The following is a 19,545-nucleotide window of genomic DNA, read 5'->3' on the forward strand; positions in this document are numbered from 1 at the left end:
TTTTAAAAAATCTCTCCAGCAATCAAGACCATAATACCCCAAGCTAGATATAAGAATGCTGGGGTAGCCAGTGTTCAAAACTTTGCTGAAGCTGAGCATGATATCCCTTGCCCTCTCCTCATCTCCAAATCTAGTTTTATCATAGTACCAATCAGAAAGCAATTTATCCCTTGGAAGGAAAATGATACACTAAGTTGAAAGGAATGCTGGAGACAGTAGCATGTGTATGTGAAAGGTTTAATTACTGTGTTCAAGCCAAACAAGCCCTTTTTTTCCTATGGCAATCTCAAAGCTGTGATATGTACGCAAGTACTATACTATGTCTAAGTAGAGAAAAAAAGGTAAGAAACAGAGATGTATGTGTAACCAGCTGTGAATGAATGTGGGTAACGTTCAACCTGATGGAAACACAAAGCACGGAAGGACCATAAAAAGCAGACGCCAAGCCATGTGTCAGATTCAAAGCAGGAGCTAGAAAACATCTAAGAGCAATGTAGAACAAGATAAAGATTTTTCAATTGCTCACATCCATCATTCTGTCAGGATGGCAAGATACCAGAAGAGAAGTTCCATCTGCTTCCTAATAATACTGGAGTCACTGATATGAGCTAAATATCCAAGAAAAATGTGTATTAAAGTAGTCAAATCATATTTGCTTTAAAAAACAAAGATACCACCACCCCAAGGAAAACCAAACCTCTTCAAGAATATAGTAGGGTCATCTGAAAATGAAAGCTTGCCTTGGAAAGTCACAGGTTTGGGGAGCTGGACAAATATAGTTGGTAATATTAGAGGACAAATGAGAAGGAGTGACGGAGATGGGAAACATCAGGCCAACTGTCCAAGAGTGGAAAGTTCAATTACTGATGTACTTCAGAGAAAATACAAGTTATTTTCCCCATAATCTACCCAACTAACTTTAGTCGTCATATATTCATGCCCTAGGTTGATATTATCCCAGTGATCATCAAAGACAGAGTTCAGTCATGTCAGTATTGTATTGTTATCACAGACTGTGTTCCTGGGCTTGCAGTGCTTTTCTGCAGTTGCTGCAATACTGGAATTTCAGTCTTGTCACTTCATTTAGCCAACTTGCTGTTGTTATAATCAGAGGGAGTGTGTGTGTGTGTAGACAGAGTATTTCATTGGATGTCTTATTTGTCACGGTTAACCTTTTTCTATGGATAAAACAGTTTAAGTTGTGCTGCTTTCTCCAAGCACGCAGCTGCGTACCGTTAATGATGGCTCAACGTGTATATGTGGACAAGTGCTTCAGATAAGCCTGTGTTTGTAACACACCTGGTTTCTTTTCTCCTAGCTATTTTTTTGTATCTGTATCTCAAGCCTGTAAAAAAAAACACCGAAGAGAAAAAACCAAAAAGCCAACACTTCCCTAATCTAATGTTGTCTTAGAACAGGGAAGTATTTTCACAAAATCAGTAATAATTCTTCAGTTCAATGCTTGAAATTACCCCCTCCAAAAAAACCTCAAAACAACACCCAAGCAAACAAAATAATACTCAGACTGAATCGCCATATACTCATGACTCTATGCATTACTCAAAGAAGAAGAGGAAAAAAGTGGATAATGATATCCTAAAAAATAAACCCTATCTTTGCAAACAATTTTTCTGAAGTCTGCTCTCAGGTCCTGCCTAGATTGAGCCATTTCCTTTAGTGATGCAGTCATAGTAAAGCATAAATGTGCATTGTTAATTATTAAATGGATGGGCCTATATTCTATCCACAATACATATACTCAATTCAAGCACACACAAAACAAGATAAACATGGAAGATGGTGAAATAATCATGTGCTGATTGAGACCTCAGCAGCAGCCATGGAAGATGGCCGACAGACAATGAGGCAAACTCTCATATAAAACCACAACAGGAAAACAACTTGAGAACATTATTACCTTGAGAAGGACTTCCATGTGTGCTGTTAGGAAACTCCATAATGGCATGGCCAGGAACTTTACATAGTGGTAAGGTGTGAAGAAAGCGTTCTTTTCAACTTAGGGATAAGTAGTTTAGTTGTCAAGCAATATTATATTGTTGATACTAGTCACTGAAAAGGGAGTGACTGTCAAGGCTGTTTATCTTTTATTGGGAAGTTTGTAAAGAATGTCAAATATGTAGGGAAGCTATATTGCTTATTTTTAGTGCTTCTCAAATGATTGTCTCAAAGTGAGATAAAATAGGTGTTTTGATAATGGAAGAAATGCCTCATTAAATGTTCCATTTTGATTAAACATTAGAAACCTTGGCGTCCACTAAATGCTTTGTTGAAAGGAGCATGTGGAAGGGGGGAGAAGATATCTTACATACTTAGGGGTAGAAATGTGTGAGAGAGCACGATATCTCTCCTTTCTGTGTTTTCTCTTCCCGGTGGGTATTCAAGAAAAATGAAATCATGCAAAATCTATAATGAAGTTCCTTTTAAAAAACACCTCATTACTATTTGATATCTCACAATTAATAATTCTTATTCTTAAAGATAGATTAGTTTTTCAGAGGCTCCTCCTTGATTGGAGCAAATAGCTGTAGGCCAAACCAAAGGCATAGTCATGCTGGGAACCAGCATTTCTGGACTCTGATCTTTTACATTTTCATGTAAACTACTTGAAAATGTTTAAAAAAACAAAACAAAACAATTATTGGATTCAGAGAATGGCTTATCTCAAAAAAGGTAACAATTTTTAAACCAAACAACTCGTCTATTTGCCATTGACTTTCCTGTTAGTTACTAATAGCTCTTCTTATTGTTTTCCATTTTGTGAGTAATAATGCTGAAAGAAATTATGAATAGATGCTAGCATGTGAGTCCTAAAGTAGGTTTTCCAGAAGCAAGCATAATTTTGAATTTACTGTTCTGCCACTGAATTAGCTTAGAGTTTAGACTTTATGGAGCCAAAATTAGGTCAACATGAATCAGTACTGAAGATCTTTAACTGTGAACATTTTCTTTCTGTTTTCTTTTCTTTTTTTTTTACCTTTTAAATAAATAATAAATTTATCTGATGTTAATAGGAGATAAAATGTTATCAATGCTGTTTAACTATCACTTGAACTTTTGTAACTGCATGGGGTGTTGCAGAATGTATGCTGCTAAACCAGTTGCAGTTCTGTAGGTAGACTGCTGGAGCATCATAAACTGAACTTGCAAACATCTGCATTGTCTTTTAGTACAAGTTTGTATATAAATAAATATTACTGAGCTAGATGTTAAGGAAAATTATACTAGATAAATTGTGGCACAGTGCAGCCTTCCCTGTGTTAAAACAGAGAATGCCGTCTAAAATGAAAGCAATTCTCGCTGGTGTTTGGGTAGTATTCAAGGTGTAAGAATAAACCAAATGTTATGGTACTTACTGGCATTTGCAGAAGGCAATTAGAAAGATTATATTAGCAATTGTATCTCCTTGTGTTCAACTTGAAGCGTTCTGTATGAATGACTGATTAGGTAACTCCCTGATATTCATCTCTATTTTCTTCCTCTTGGGCCAGAGTCCATTAGAATTTTGAACTTCTGTTTTTGCCCAATTTATAGGTATGTTACATGTGTAAAGAACATATATATTCTCTCTATTCACACTGAAGTGATTGCCTAATGTTCTGGCTAGGAGGACTGCAAGGGTTGCTTCCCTTTGGGAAAACAGCAGCCCCTTAGAGGTTTACATTCTTTGTAGATCCAGAATTGCTTCTCCCTTATCTACACTGATCACCTGAATGCATGCTTTAGGGTAAGCCTACTTGGGATCTTTGCTACTGTTGCTCTTTTATCTACATACCCTGAAGAGTCGTCAGCAGAATCAAGTTCCTTAGGAAGCTTAAAGCTACAGCTGATCTTATTCAGATTATTTCATTTGCACGAGGTATTTAGGATATGGAAAACATCTTATCTGTCTACTTACTGACTCAGGATTTAAATAAGAATCTTCCAGCTTCCCTTCAGCTGAAATTTTGAATACATGTGCAAACATATACACAAGAACATATTGGAGGGAAAAAAATGCTCTAGGACAGCAATTAAGACAGTAACCTGGAAGAGAACTGGGATACCCAGATTCCTGTTCCATCTGTTGTTTTTGTCCATTTGATTAACTTGTACATGGAAATTCAGAAACTTGCATTACTCTCTTCTAAAAGGAATAGGTAAAAAATTTTAATGCTGAAACAGAACTTACGGAAGTAGAACACCTCAGTCTTCCACTCAGTCTTTACAACATGTGGTCGTTGATTTCATTGCAATATGGTGATATTCTCACTTGGATGATCTGTAGCAAAAATATTTTTTGCAAGTGTTTTAAGTTAAGGCAGTAAAGATAGTTGAATGTGCCTGGAAATGTTCTGTAAGTTCTTTGAGAAACAAGTCAGTATTATATGCTGGATTAATAAAAAAATAGCAGTTATCACATAGAGGGGAAATTTCATTAATACTAGTAAGTAATACTATCATCAGGATGTGTTCTCTGAAGAATTATTATCATAAAGTAGTAAAGGTCTACAAAAAAGACAAGTGTACTTTTATGACACCCAATATGTTACTATCCAAATGCACTATCAAATAGATATTTGAGGGCTCATGATTTAATATTCTTCAACCTTAACCAGTCACTAAGAGCCTCTAATTCTGCCAGTGGGGAAAAATATGACTTCTTAATTTTCATAATCATAAATTTGAGCTTGTTATGAGTCTGCTTCCCCATCACTATAGTCTAAGTCATCAACTTACACGTCCATTACACCTTTTTTTTTTTTTTTTTTGCAAGACTGGGAAAAAAAAAGTAAGAAATATCTTACATAGAAGCCATATTTTTTTGTTTTCTTGAGAAAGGGCATTCATTAGCATCAACAGAAACTTTGACTGCCAGAATTTTTATTCTCAAATACCTGACTGACTATGGGATCACATAATCTTTTATTTTTTATTTGTTTTGTTTTTGTATTTGATTTGTTTTATGATCTATGTTATTTTAGAGTATATTTATTACTAAAAAAGAAAAGGTGTTTATTATTGTATATAATATTTACCACTGTGAATGAATTTAAGTTTTATGCTTGCCCCATATTTTGAAATTTTAAAGCCTCATAGCCTCATGCTGGTAAGCAGGAATTTTTTTTTTCTGCATAGGAAAATATCCTAAGGACATTTGCTGATTCAATGCAGAAATTAAGTGCATGCACATCTTAACACTGATGCAATGTGACATTTAAGTATATGTTTAAACTTTCCTGATCTAATGAAGCAGTTAAATACTTGGGTAATTATTTAAGCATTTTTTGCGTTTTCACTAATGTGACTGGACAAATGCACATGTTGAATTCTAGGCATTTGGTGTAAACTGATTAATTATTCAAGTAGGATTTTTAGGTATACATAACTAAAAATGATGTTTAGTGGTTTGCTGAACTAATATGAACATAAACACATGCCTAAGTGATTTTGTGAATCCTAATCATCACTTTGAATGTGCTAATGGAATGCTGTGATATATTGCATTATTTCTGTGCCAAGGAGGGAAAGAACACTTCATAGTAAACAGTATTACTGCTTTGTATTCCAAAACACTTTTTTTTTCCTGCAAAAAGGGTTAAGAAAATGAACAATTTATCCGTATGTGAATTCAAATGTAATATTAAAATATTGATATTGATACTGGTCTTCTCATAGTCTCAGTCATGTAGCCAAATCTGTAAAAATGGTTGCTATATCTGTGGGGAGAACTCTGCTCTCTTTCAGAAGGAGCATGTTCAGAACACTTTAATCCCAGATTTGAAATACTGTTTTATTGAGCAATCATTAATAGTTCAGTGTACCATCTTAACTTTCTCACATTGCTAATTTTTGCAAATTATTTATTCTTACAGGTTTTGCTACTTACAAAATCTTCTTTACTCTTTTCAGCTTTATTGCTGAAATATTGAAATTCTTCTGCAGAAATTTTTGGATATAATCTCTGGCAAATATGCTGATGCAGGGTTTTTTGTTGCAGGTGGTTGTTTTTTCATATGTCAGCCTATACTGCATGCCATGGAAAGCTGGATCTGTAGAATAATTAATAAATAAGAAGCTGTAGGAGGCTCTTTGCAGGTTTCCTCTCACTGATGTGCTGCAGTATTTCCCTGGACATGGAAAATGCAAATTCCATAATTAAGACACACTTAGTCTTAAGTTTATCTTAGTCTTAAGTCTTACTGCAGCACTGCTGGTGGTGTTCCCTGTTAGGTAGTTTGTTTCTGCCAGGGTGGATTTACTTTACCTTCTAAATCCCTGCCATCCTATTAGTCTACCATTCATAATGTACATTGGGGCACCCTTGCACGAGAGTTGTACTGCACTGCATGGGATATGGGAGGTACTTTTGTGCAGAGAACTAAAGTGTTGTAGCTTACTCTACTGTGTTATGAGTCTTACTACTACAAAAGAAGAATGATTTCCTGAGGTGCCATTTGTTTTATTTCTTATAAGTGTAAAGAAATGCAAAGAATTTAGATTGTCCTTCCAATTTGATTGGTCATTTATTTCTTTTTATTTAATGCTAAAGTGTAAATTTATGCCAGCATATGCTGTAAGTTTCTGAAAATATTTACATATATCAAATAAGTTTATTTAGACTTGTGTGTGTGATTTCCCTTACAGTGCAGTAAAATACCTAGGTTTGTGCTGAATTCACTGTGGGCTTTGTCAGGTTCTGTGAAAATACAGTTCTGTGGGCTGTATTTAAAGCAGCAAGTAATTTTGCTCAGTAGGAGTGTAGCAATTGATGCTGAGGCCCTTCTGTCTGCAAAACATGTAGTTTGGGAGTCTGAATTCAAACTGGATATTGTCTGTTCCCCTGCTATGAACTGTCCTAAACATGCTTGTTCTAAAGTGACCTAAATCAATTGGTCATTGGTTTAGCTGGTGTGTCCTCATAATATGGAAGGAGCATGCTAGCCACACTTAATATGTTATCTTTCAAAGACATCTGGCTGACATGCACCCGTCTTTGCTTCAGAGAGAATCACAGGAAGTAGGAATGATTTGCTAATAAATGTAATTGCTTCTCTACAGTTTCCCAGTAAACCTGGAAAAGTCAAATAGGTGTACAGTGTGTCTACCTTTGGCTTACCATCCCTCCCATTCTAGTTTCCCATGTAGATTTTTTTTCTTCTGTCATTTTAAATATTTGAGATTCATTTAACTTTTCATGATGTGGTGACAGCAAGGCTGAAAACCTTGAACTAAGAAAGGCTTCCTTGTTTTTGATTTATGAGTATCTCATGCGCTTGCTAGTACTTACTACCCATTCCTGTCATAAAATCATTCTTCTGGCATGGAATCAAAGGCTAGAAAGTGACTTGTTTCCTTAGTCAGTAAAAACTTTGAGAAAAATACTAGGGAGAGTCTTTGGCAGTTACCTATATCCTTCTCTTTAATTTATAAGGGATTTGTAAAATAGAACAATTTCTAGAATTGAGAAGATGTTACATTTCATCGATGTCAAATTTGGGAAAGCTAGTTATTAAATAAAATGCAATGAGGAGTAACCTTACTAAGGAGATATTACAAGAGGTATTTTTTGGGAAGAAATGCAGTAAAATGAAACTTGCAGTCCACTGGTGTTCTGTCATTGCATACCCTAGCTAGTGGAGATTCTGAGTCTCGTTCAGGAATTTTGCTGTGTTTTTTTAGTTGCTTTTTTTGTTTTGGGGGTGTGATGCATTTGTTTTCATAAAGGAAGTGTCTACAGAGCAGCCTCGTCAGCAGCTATGGTTACAAGTGACAGTTGTAAATGACAGAATGTACCTAAAGACATAATTAATCTGCAGTGAGCTTGGAACAGCTCCTTAGCTAAATGCAACTAAATCAGCTACACAGTGTGTAATTAACTTGTAACTGTATTAGTGCTACTACAATATTATTCATTATATATGTAAGTTATTATTTTCTCCATATGAAATTTGTAATATACTAAGTAATTATTAAGAGTTCATTATAGTATTTTGTTCATATTATCATAATATAATTGTGATGTATGTTCATCTTATTAATGCTGTTATTCCTACTTGGTCTTAAAAGAAATGTCAAGGAAAATGTCAGGAAAATATGATGTGGGATTTTTTTCACACACACTAAGAAGCATCTTTATTCAAATGACATTGAAATTTTAGTCCTTGTCTAGATTTTGTAATTCTTCTTGTTAGTGGTGACAGGAGTGTATCAAGGAAGGGTAGAAGCCAATAAGACTTTATGTTGAAGTCAGGGTAAGGTGAATAAGCTTTAAAGTTAGTCATAAGACTAATTTAGAGCTTAAAGTAGGAAGAAGAACTGAGGAAATTGCTTGAATTAAAAAGGCAAAGATTTTTGAGACGTGTGATCGTAGCTGATGGAACTAAGCTGAATCTGGGAAAGGTTTATGAGATATGCAAACTGTACAGAACATTAGGTGGGCTGTGTGTACGCTGATACCTTCACCTGGCTAAGATGGAAAACATATGTCTCTGTGTACACATGTAGAACTATGTGAAAAATAGCTCAGATTTAAATTGTAATCATTCTGTTTTCATGTGAGAGTTAATCCTGATATATGTAAACAAGTTTATGTAAATTAGTTGCTTTACCAACTTCACTCTGACAACATCATTTACCTTTTTGCCATGCCATTAAAGATCCTGTCTCAGAACTTTACTTTCACAGGTCTGTCAGATCCCTACTAAGTCTTTTCAGACTGTGTGTGTGTAGCTGTGAGGGACCAAAGAAATCGTAATCATGATGACTCAAGTGCCCATTGAGGACATGAAGTACTGTTATTTCTGAGAACACCGTATAAAACCCAATCTATTACAAATAACCAAGAGGGAGATCCAATTCATGAGCATTTTAGATCAAGTAAAATTTATGGGTATTTAATTACATACATTTAAGAAATAAATTCTTAATAAATTGCTTAGAATTACTTATTGGTTAGAAAATTAGGAGTGTGATTGGCCATTGGAAATTTTTTCCCTCTGTCTTATAATTCTGATTCTCTTAGTTTAAAAGAACACTCACCTGTTGATTACATGCAGAATTGGTGCTAGCACTAGGAAATCCATTAGAGATACTGATCCTTTGGGCGCATAATGTATAGGGGATATGTTGCTGTTTAGTGTCTTTTACGTAGTCATAACAGCTGTGTTCTTGGTGCTGTGAGGTAGAAGCAGTCAAAAAAGAGTAAGAAAGGCATTTTGAACACAGACAGAGGGATAAAGAGAACAAATAATCAACTATAGAAATCTTTGATTTACCATGGGCACCTCTGTAGATTTAAAGGAGGAATTTAATGTGTGTATTGGATGTTAAATAGGCACGGGAAATTGTTACTTTGTCAACCACTGTACAATCATATGTATGGTATATAACTGCAGTCAGTCTTGAGGCCAGATAGAGAGATTCTTTTTTAAGATATTCAACAAATGCTGTTTAGGAAGCAGTTTGTGGTTTGGGGAGACTTGCATATATACATATATACATATATATATGAGAAGATCTCATGCCCCAAAATATGTTAAAATAGCAATAGTGTATAATAAAATTAAATTATATGCATTATTGAATTTATGGTATAGGTTATCCAGGGGGGAAATATATAAAAATCTCAGAGACCTAGAGTTGTCTGTCATTTAGCATTATTTACATATCTAGAGAGTTGCTTAATTGATATTCCTGTGGTACAAAAATATTCTTTATATTTCCAGATCTGCATGTTTTCTGCATTTTGATGGCAAAGTCCCAAAAGAAACATGATTTAACGAAACTGAAAGTGGGTGGATTTAGCCAAGAAACACTTAGTCTTGTGTTACCATCTGAACCAGGTGGAACTAGAAGCAAATTGCTGAACATAAGTTATTCCATGTCCTTACTGGAACAATTTGTACTAAAGAGCCTCTACAGACACAGCACAAGGAACTCTCTATTCACTATTTGTGATTTTACAGTTTCTTCACTTAAGCTGGAACTCCAAGGGTATGACATAGCATATTCTTTATTTCTGTGGCAATCCCAAGACTACTTAAGGTTATAAAATGCCAAAGAATGGGTCAAAATGCACCAGTAACATAAAATAACATTGCTCTTGTGCAGTTATTTTATGTTACTGGTGATGTCACCAAGGCTAAATGGACTGATGTGGCCCTCAAGAGTAAGAGCTTTTCAGATCATCCTGCCAAGCAGTCTCACCACAGGCGATGATTCCCACCCAGGTCCCTGGAGGCACATGGGCACCGCAGTGTGCTGTGGTACAGCGTGCACCCACTTGCAGCTGCACATTACTTTAGCACCAACATGCCACATGCAGACTCTCCAATAACTGTGTGGAGTAGACAGAACACTTTTCCAGGGCAGCTTGTGGTACCATCCTGGTAATGCAGTTTCTGTCTGGAGGGCCGTCCTTGGCGTTACATTTAGTACTGCTGCAGTAGAAGGACTGTTCATGCAGCCATTGCAGTCCCTACACTGACGAAGGAAGGGCTCCTCAGCTGCTGAATTGTCTCAGGTGTTCACATATGCTCTCCTCGCATTTTGGCCCTGGCTTTTAATGTTTCCCTTTTCACTGTGCTCTGTAACTCATGATCTTATATTTTATACCTCATGTTGCACCAGCGTAGGTTTAGATCGGATATTAGGAAAAATTTCTTCACTGTATAAAGTGAGCTACAGTCAGGCATTGGAACAGGCTGCCCAAAGAAGTGATGGAATCACCATGCCTGGAAGTGGTAAAAAGTGTGTGTGCTTGTGACACTTCTAGGGATGTGATTTAGGAGTGAATATGGCAGTGGATTGGACTTGATGATCCTAGAGGTCTTTTCCATCTTAGATCATTCTATGGTGTGAAAGAAGCATTAAAATTGTCACCAGTCACTTCAGAGCTAGCTGCTCATGGTATTAGCCATTCACAGTTTCTGTCTAGAGGTGTCATCTTAAAAATTCTTTGCAAATGTTTATCCCACATTTAAAAAAAATAATTAATCTGTATTGCATGATATTGAATTACTTCTTTCTTAGAAATATCCTTGCATTCAAACGGATCACGTAATCCAGAATGTTAAAGAAAACAAATGGGGCAAGTCTTGGTATTATCTGGAGAAGCAGATGTAAATTGGGGTTTTCTGGACTTTTATGCAGCTAATATTTAGGAATAACAGGATGCACAGATTATATGGATCCAGCCCTGCTGATCTTGGCCAAATGGAGCAAAAAACCCCTGAACTATGTAAAGCACATGGCCTGGGAATCCAGTTCTGATGTATATAGGGCTTGTCCAAATTACTGCATCATTTTGATTCCCATAGAGAATGGCAGGAAAAAGATCTGCTGCCTTGCATTTGTAAAATCTCATAGTTGGTGACTGAAAGATTTTCTCTTGCCATTCTCTCCCTTTGGGGAAACTCCATGTCACACGGGGTGACGTCAGCTGAGACACTGATGTGTCTCCTTGTTTGAAAACACTGTCTGTGACCCGACACACAAAACGGATTTATCACCTACCTGAAATATCCAACCACATTCACTTCTGCTAGGATTACGTGGAAGGAAGCATGCTTACTTTTGAAACAGCAGTGGCTGAAGAATCTTCAAGGAAGTGAATATACCCTGTCATAAGTATTGATGCTGGGGTAGAAGTTGGGTAATAATGAAAATGCCTCTGAACTTTGGGTTTCCACCTGCCTCTCTGGATTTCAGTGATAGTTTCAGTATGGTGGTGATATTTATTTTGTTCTGCACTGAGAGGAATAAAGGCTATGCCAGTGTCTAGAAAAAATGCTGTGTTAAGCCGAAAAGAATTGCTGTGGCAGGAGGGTTCTGTGATAGTTCTTCAGGAAGATAAATGTCAGTTCAAATACTGACCGTTTTCTGCTTTCTTAGCAAAATAACCCTGAAGAAAAAATATGAATTAAAAAAATAAAATGGGAGTCTAATAAGAAAAAAGTAATTTTCTGTGATCATTTTTGAACTTATTAATAAGCACAGACTTAGTTAAATGACATTTCCCTTCTTAGGAGTGTTATTGACATTTTGATATGAGACAGAGAGACCTTTAATGAGATCTCAATCAAAGGTAATATTTATATAATGATACATGAATTCATAAATGCTAGTCAAATAAAAATGCTGTAGCCCATTTTGGCCTTCACCTTATGAAAATCTGTACAGGTCATAAGATGAAAAAGCTCAGTGAAGGACTACTAATACTCTCACCTGATTGTCTAATTATTTCTGACTAATTGTGTAAGTTAATGTTTGAAGCTTAATCTTGCAATATAACTTAATTCATCACCCAGAGAAAATGCGTGGAAAAAGACTGAAATTTTCTCCCTTGCTCAACATATGATCTCCTTAACACTTGAGTTTATGCTGATTTCTAGTCTCATGTAAAAAAGGTAACATGTATGTAAACTGTATGTTAGCTACCAAAGAAATGTGCAGACAAGTAGAACAGATCCTTAAAATTCCTGTTTCATATCTTTGTTTTTTCGATTCTTTTACTAGCCAAAATCCCAGTCTATTGCATTTTGTTGTAGCTTCAGAGGGCAAAAGCCTATGAAGAAAATCAAATTTCCCAAGGTCCATCCAACTTGACCTTGAACACTTTCAGGGACAGAGTTTTCATGGGGCATCCCATAACTTTCTTTGTGTGTTTTAAATTTACACTATTAAGCACAGATAAAATAGTAATGCAATTCTTCTACTTTTGTTCATCTTCAAGTAATCTGTTCTGTGGATTATCCATTACATGGGTAAAGATACAGATGGTGGGGCCTGTGAGCCCAGAATCAGAGCAGCCTTCTTCACGTAATACTGCTCTGTGTGCACATACCAGATTAGGGCAGAGGTAGCTTGGGATGCTCACTTACAGCAGCAGACTTTTTTCCTTTGCTGCACCTTTTTTTTTTTTTTTTCCTGCATTTATGGCTTAATTGACATAATGCTTAATATGGTTCTTTCTTAAGTTATGCCATGTCCAGATATTTGAAAGTGCCTTATAATTATAAAATTTGACCTAAATCTTAAGTTACTTTGTTACATAGTTCATGTACAGCTATATAATCCTTGTACTCTCACAATGTCTTCAAAACCTGAAGAAAATAAATTCCTTAGATTATTTCTTGATGAAATATAGTTATATTTGGGATTTCTAATTTTCTAGGTTATAAAGCTTTTGAAGGTGAAATTAAGAGGTAGTAAATGAGTTGTGGTTGTATTTTTAAAATACTGTTTTGAGCCATATTGTTACTAGTCTAGATTTATCTTTTTGATTGAGAGAGGCTACCAGTGTCTCAAGAGGAAATGTTTGTTTTCAGGAATTCTGAGAAGCTCTAGGTCACTTCTGTCTATTGAGATTTATCTATCTAATTTTAATATTTAATTCTGAAAATTTCTGATTTCATTAGATTTCATTACATATATTTCATCTTGTTGTGCATTATTTTTTTTGTTTGTTTTCTTAGGGTTTGAGTTAGTTTTTTTGTTTGTGGTTTTATTTTTGGTTGGTTTTTTTGTGTGTGTGTTTTTTTGTTTTTTGTTTTTTTTTCTTTTTATTGGTTGCTTTGTTTTGGTTTTTTTTAATTTTATTTTATTTTCCAGAATTTCAGGGGAAAATTCATGCCAGAAAATTACATGAACAGCAAATAATCATGAGGATCAATATTTCTGAATTTTCAGATCAGATATAAAATGAAGCTTAGAATGTAAAGCCGTGCTTAATCTTTGTGTGTACCATATTACATATCAGATTTGCCTATATGGCACCAACATGTGTTTACGCAAACAAAACGTTAGAAAGTCATGGGGCTAATGAAATTGGGTTCTTGTACCTTTTTGTTGCTACATTATACCTATATTTCATAACAAATTGTCAAAATTTTAGGTAACTGCCTCACCTCATTTCATTTTGTAACCCCAGAAGTAAGTACACTTGTTATCACTTGATTTGCAACTACATTCATGTTACTAGTTATCCCTTAAAAATGGATCTCATGAATAATGAAAATAAATCCCCTTTCTACTCCCATAGCAAGAGGTTTTAAGTGCTACCACCTGGCATCTTAGCAAAAGATCATAATAACCATGTTTTCTTACAATAGTTCATTGAGAGGGTACATGGCAAGAATTAACAAATTTCCACTCTTAGAGCCAAATAAGAAGCTGAGTCTCTACTCAGGCAAAAATCAATAGCAGCTTTGCCAGACCAAGACATCGGTGGCTGTTCTTAGAACTATGGTTTATAAAGTCTTTATTTTTGTCTTAACTATTTCTGTTCTTGATTGTTCTTTAGTAAGTTTAAAGTCAAACTGCTGTTCTTTACCCAGCATGTGTTTGGCCTTCTTTTCTGCTTCCTCCGTGAATCTGTTTACTCATATCTTCATTTGTATTCACCCCTTCACTCTTTTTCCCTCTTTAAGGTTGATTCATTTATCCTGTAATGCCCATTTATTACAACCTCATCTTCACCACTCTCTTTTTAACTTTGTTGCTTATCTGTGTGATAGGAATTGTTCCTGCTTAACAAAATCAGTTTCTAATTCCATTTAGCTAAGTAGGTTCAACTGCTTTGTGTGGACATTGAAGCAGTTTAAAAGTGGCTAAAACAGTTTTAGCTTAACCCAATTAAACTAAATCAATTTTGACCACTCTTTAACCACTTTAAAAGCAACCACACAAATGAGTGCATCAATTTTGTCTAAATTAATTTAGACAAATCAGCAGATTTCACATCTGTAATCCCTTAGTATCTCTTTTCAAATTCTTTCTCACAGATCACAGAGTCCCTCACATTTTCTTTTTGATCTGGTACGCTGATTTCCAGACGAGGCTGATTCTGGAATACCTCTGAAAATTGTTTCAGATTATCAGACTGCAAAGTACAAAATTTTAGAACGGAAATAATGGTTTCAGACAAACTCTGTTTCGTTTGACAACACTGTGATTAACTTAATACTAGGGTACGGTATATATTCCTGGAGATCAAATTCACTGTCATTAATTAGTGTACATTTCAGCCTATCAGAAAGGTTAACAGGGCTTCTCAGATACCAAATATTGGAAATAGCAAGGGCAAATTTCAGGAATAAATTATTTAACAAGTATTTTATCTGGATCAACCTCAGTCTTTCCTCTCTTCTCATTTCTAGGTGATAACAGCTAATCTTATTAATCAATCCTGGGGGAGGTTTAACCCTTTCAGATAGCTAGGAATGAAGCACAGCACTTACAGGTAGAAGATTGCATACCACAGAGCAGCAACACAGAAGCTAATTTTCCATGTTTAGTAATCACTTAAATATAAGCTCTTGCTAGAAGGGCAAATACGATCCTTAATTTCTTCTGAGGGAAAGACTGAGTAAACACAACATGCCTTGGATGCAGTCTTGGTGGATTTGTGCAGCTGTGACATCCATATTTCAAAAAGGCTGTTGAAAGATTCAAGGAAGTTCAGAAAAGTGTGACAAGAGTGGTTCTGAAGGTTAAAGAGCTTTATTGCAAAAGACAGTGAAGAGACAACTTGATCAGTCTGAATGTACCTTAATGGGAAGAAAATACATGGTAGTCAGAAATCTGTTAAGATAGTAAAGTTCCTCAAGATATAAGCTGAAACTAGACAAACCAAGGTTGGACATGAGCCACTAAAACTTAGAAGCAGAGGAAATTAGTCAGGGACATAATTATCTGCTTGCTTTCATCACTTGAACTTTCAGTTCAGGATGGTACCATTTCTGGGGGGAAAAAATAGCTCAGGAAGACATACTGTTTATCTAGGAATGGCAGTGTTCAATGTTATTACCTAATTTAGACAGGAATCATAATAAACTCTATGTATGCAGGGAGTCCTTGGTCAGTGGGACCTTTCCCACAGAACTGTAATTATACCAGGAATTCAAATTCAAAAGGAAAGAAGGAGGGGAAGTAGCAGCACACAGGGAGGCTGTTGCTGGGGTTGCTGGAGTTAGTCCTTCCCATTCCAGCTTGCTGGAGCTCCTTCTGACTTTTCACTTCCTCTGCCTGTCTACAGTCATTTGCTGCTTTAATGTACATAATGCTATAGTGCTGCACATGTATAGCAAAAGAAATTTCAAATGACAGAGTAAATATATTAGTGAAAATAAGCATAATTTTTTGAAAGCAACAGAGTAGCAAAGTAATGAAGAGAGCATAATAATAAGATTTAAGGGCATCACAGTATAGTGTCTCAATGACCACAGTGCTTATTAAGCAAGCTTTTATTTGATATGTAATACTGTGGACTCCTTATCTGCCTTTTATCATGAGGAAGACTATTTTTTGTAAAGGAAAATGTGTGGAAAAGTAGTGGGCAAATTTCCCATTTCTTGCAAAACTAAAATATATAGCAGTTTGATGTTTAACAAGCTGGCCTGCTTGATTTGAGCCATATTACATATTTCTTCATAGAATGGTTCATAATGTTCCCAAAGCATTGTCAACGCAAATACTTCACCTAAAAACATTTTGTTCTTTAAATGTCTTCATCCATCACATCATCTCAGTCAATCTCCTCAGCCTTTACTCCCTCTTCTGTTTAAAATCTCAGAAAGTGATTGCAGTTGATATGTGCCATATGAGGCTTCACTGAAGCTATTTAAAGGCTACTGAATTTAAAAGACCCAACTGATTCATATGGCAATTTAGAAATGGGGTTAATGGCAAGAATAATTTTGTAGTTCACAGCCAAAAAAAAATGGAAAATGGTGCAGAAAAAGAGCATGTACATATGTGAAATACAGCTGAAAAGCAGCATAGAATAATTATATGGTCTTCCTCACCCTTGTCTCATTGCTTAAACTGTGTGGATCTGTATCGTTTTGTGTACCATTCCTTTTTAACTATATTTGAAGTTAAACAGCATGTATGGTGTCTTTTTTCTGTCAAAAAGAGTGACAGCTTCTATAATTCCCTTGTTTCACAGAGTATAAATATTCCAATGAGTGTTTTCATGACTGCAGTCATTGAGTTTTAACGTGTATATTTATTGGTTGCTTGTTCTGATAATTTATGGTCAGCTGCCAAGAACAACTAAGCCTTGCAGTTAAAGACGTTTTTTCAAGTTAGACTAAAAAAATAAGATTTCTAAATCTAAAGCATGTAAAATAACACTAAATTCTTGTATTTGGGTGATAGAAGAAAACTGGGAAATTAATACTTAATTCCCCAAGTTGTGACTTTCTGGAAGCCCCTGCCTGCCATTAATTTGCATAAAATTTCATATGCAGACTGCAAACAGTTATGAAAGTGCTGCTGTGGAACCTCTAGCTCCAGAATGTATTACATAGCTTTGCTGTCAGGTCAAGCTAGAAGATTGCATGCTGGGCCTTATATTCTTCTTGAAAATATATAGATGTTTGCTCCTAGTGGGTGGAGTATAAAACCCCTTTGGAAGGCTACAAAAATCTGTGTTTTCAGCTAACTTGGATATATAAAACATATATATTGAACAGCTAACCAGTTATAAACACCAAGTGTGGATATAGGAGTCTTATCTTTCCATTCTTGATTTAGCTCTCAGCAGCAGAAGCAAAAATTGGTATTATTAGTTGAAGTACTTAACAGCTACAAGACTCCAAGGTCAAACTGGCAGCTAGTGTCTCAAATGGATGCAGAATGCATGGTAATTGCAATGAAAAAAATAAAAGCAGACTAAAGTTTACTTGCAATGAGGCTCTTTGTAATTCAGTCACTATATAAAGATGTCTCATGTCAGTACATATTTAGTGAAATGGTTAATGGGGTTAATGGTTAATAGCCCTTTTATTCCCAGTGCTGTGCCCAAAGCAATACATATCTTAACCTTTCTGAGATTCGGGAAATTTAATATCACAAACATTTGGCTATGAAGGCACAGTCTTCATATGTGTAAAAGCTGATGATGAAGTTGTACCTTAGTTTGCATTGGTTTAGAACAGGAATGAAAGTTTATCTTCTCTTAGATAAATACATAGCACCATTATCACATGTGCCAAGAACAGCATCATTATGCAGTATTATTTATACCATACGTACGCTAAAGGACTGGGATGTCTTCAGCTTATGGTCCCATCAGAGAGAGTCAATACGTTCCTCTCCGGATTGCTTTTCTAGCCAGTTGGTTGAAACCTTATGTTCTGCTTTGTGCTGTCATTACCATTCCTGAAAGTGAGGGGCCCAAAAGTATGATAGAAATGAGAACCAAGGTTTGTTCTTTAAGTATGAGTCAAACTCCAGCCCCTCTGGAAAGTGGCATTTTGATGCCACAAGGGGTAAAATAGCTTATAATTTCATCATGATTCAAATTTGTCTGTGGATTTGCACTGTTGAACTCTTTATAAGCTACTGCTTGCAAACACATTCCTTTAAGAAATCATATAGAACTTCCGTTGGTTTTTAAGGGTTTTTCACAATGCTTTGCTTGAGCCAGATTGTACATATTTTGTGAAAAGGGAAAACAAACTCAAAACCCATATTAGCACAGTTCTGCTTTCTATGGTGTACCTATATTTAGCTCTTGCAAAGCCAGCCAGATGAAGTCAATATTTCCTAGAAAAGCCAGGGGAACGTTTATTCCACCCAGACTTGCTAATGAACTAAAGGCTTGTCCCTTTACCTGGCCAGAGTTCTTTTTAACTGTGCTTTTAAATTTGCAGTGACATAAGACATCTTATATACTTATACTTGTATATACTTATGTGCGTCTTATATGCTGACTGGATTAAAGAATCTCACTGCAAGTAAAACTATACATTTTCTTCATTACCATTACCATTGGCAAGTGCCTGCTAGTAAGAATTATTGCATTAACTAATTAGCAGTCACTGCCAAGGCATAAATCACTACCATAGTCGTCAGTCAGTGGTTTTTCTCTTGATATAGGGATTTGATTGTGAAATTTTGAGACCCATGATCAAGGTCTTACTGATTTCATAGGTCTCATAAAAACACACGATCCCATAGAATCCTTGAAGAATTACATGTTTAAATTCCAGTTGTTCTGGTCATCAGTCTCTACTGAGTAAACCCCTTCAGGTAGTTCTAGTTGTTGGTGCTATTTTAACATTAATTTGTGGGTTTTCCATATTGCATTACAAAATAAACCCACCAAAAATTTGAGACTGTTTTATTATTGCACTGGATCAAGTTTTAAATAATATTTTGGCAAGCATCTAAGTACAGTACAATGCTGAACCTGAATGAAGTACATCCAAGTATGAAAGGGTACTAGGCAGCGCTGTCAGAATGCCATCTAGAAATTAATTTCCCACATAAAGGGTTTACTAGCACTTTGCATGTAAGTTGTATAACTTGTGACCAGCTGCTTCCGTGTGCGGTGCGTAACTGATGGGAACATATGGCTTTAATTAAGTAGCCTATTCTAGCTGATTTTTAGGCATCTATCCACATGGCATACAATATTTGTTGAATCCAAATCAAGTTTCACAGCTGTCTCTTGAGATAAACTGATTGACTGACATGAGCTGCTTTTAAACATTGTCAGGTTAGTTCCCATAACCTCAGGAGATTCAAATAATGGAG

At 35.7% G+C, this 19,545-nt stretch overlaps 1 protein-coding gene across 1 annotated transcript in view; it reads left to right on the plus strand.

Moving 5' to 3' along the window:
• Positions 1 to 19,545, plus strand: part of DGKB (diacylglycerol kinase beta) — a 330,606-nt gene that overhangs the window by 142,002 nt on the left and 169,059 nt on the right. The gene's annotated exons all lie outside the window — the stretch shown is intronic.

Source organism: Onychostruthus taczanowskii, unplaced genomic scaffold (assembly GCF_017590055.1).
Source record: "Onychostruthus taczanowskii isolate IOZ18803 unplaced genomic scaffold, ASM1759005v1 scaffold59, whole genome shotgun sequence".
Taxonomy (NCBI): domain Eukaryota; kingdom Metazoa; phylum Chordata; class Aves; order Passeriformes; family Passeridae; genus Onychostruthus; species Onychostruthus taczanowskii.